This window comes from Sinocyclocheilus rhinocerous, unplaced genomic scaffold, assembly GCF_001515625.1.
Source record: "Sinocyclocheilus rhinocerous isolate Xijiao unplaced genomic scaffold, SAMN03320098_v1.1 C36610306, whole genome shotgun sequence".
Taxonomy (NCBI): Eukaryota; Metazoa; Chordata; class Actinopteri; order Cypriniformes; family Cyprinidae; genus Sinocyclocheilus; species Sinocyclocheilus rhinocerous.
Genome location: NW_015783843.1, coordinates 1 through 1,377, shown reverse-complemented (window position 1 = coordinate 1,377; position 1,377 = coordinate 1). Strand labels below are relative to the sequence as shown.

General features: G+C 40.4%; 1 pseudogene; it reads left to right on the top strand.

The window, feature by feature from the left end:
• The first annotated feature begins 44 nt into the window (after positions 1 to 44).
• Positions 45 to 712, top strand: LOC107736281 (leucine-rich repeat-containing protein 3B-like; annotated as a pseudogene).
• Positions 713 to 1,377: the final 665 nt, after the last annotated feature.

The following is a 1,377-nucleotide window of genomic DNA, read 5'->3' as shown; positions in this document are numbered from 1 at the left end:
TGTATGTCAGAGTCCCACCAAGCAGAAATCAAATGCCCAGAGAGCTGTTTCTGCTCGGAGAGTGTCGACGGTGGGCTGGTGGTCCGTTGTAGCGACATGAACTTAATTGCGGTGCCACGTGGCCTTCCGAACACCACACGACATCTATACCTAGACAACAACCTGCTTCTTACCATACCATCTGATTCATTTATAGGGCTCCCACTGCTGTTCAAACTAGATCTTTCCCACAACATGTTGGTCCATCTGGAGCCTTCCGAGACCAAGCGGACTCATTGAGCAGCCTGTACCTTTCTTTTAACCTGCTGGAGATGCTGGACCCTGAGGCATTCGGTGACGTCAGAGCCCAGAATAACCTCTCTCATAACCCCTGGTTGTGTGACTGCCGTCTGCAGCTGGCTGTGCCGCAGCTGCTCTTCGATCCCTCCTCCCTCGCTGAGGTGGTGTGTAACACTTCTGAACCTGAAGAGTTGGGAGCTCAAGGTATGCCCTTCATCCTGGTAGCGACTGATCTTGACTTCTGCTCCGGAGCACCACTGACGTGGCTATGCTAATAACAATGTTGGGCTGGTTTACAATGGTTATATCCTATTTAGTGTACTATGTAAGACACAACCAAGAAGATGCAATTCACCACCTAGAGTATCTCAAGTCTCTGCCCAACCGGCAGGGCAGAATAGAGGAGTCATTGACACTTACCACATGGTTGTAAGACAATTATGAATAACAGTATTAGGATTAACACTGTTAAACATACTATTGCACGCAATCATTTTTGTTATTTTTATTGATGTTTCTGTTTGTGATACAGAAGTGATCAAATAAAAGCAACCAAACAAAACATTCCAAATGCAGGCCCTATAATTACAATATAATGTAAGACAGTTAAATGACTGGGGGAAAAAATCAGAAAGTGAGAGGAAATACATATTTTAACATTTGCTGTGTTCAATAATGTACAGTCTTTCAAAGATACAGTTTTATAGAGATTTGAACTTGTCAAGACTGTATTGTGCAATTTTAGTCTATGTAGGCTACACCATCGTTTAAATGAATACTTTTATTCAACAAGGATGCATTAAATGAATCAAAAGTGACATCAGAGACATCTATTAAGTTTTCCATTTCAAATAACTGCTGTTCTGTATAAAGTTTTCCACAAACATATTAAGCAGCAAAAACAGTTTTCAACTTTGATAATAATAATAATAATAATAAATTGAGCATCAAATCAGCATCCCAGCTAGAAAGGAACGTTTTCAAAACTTTGGCTAACGTTCTGGCAAGCTTCTCTCAAAGTTATGAACAAATGCTCTTCGTGTAATGTTCGTTCAATGTTATCTTCATGTTCAAGAAAATAATCAAGAAAATTTTTTT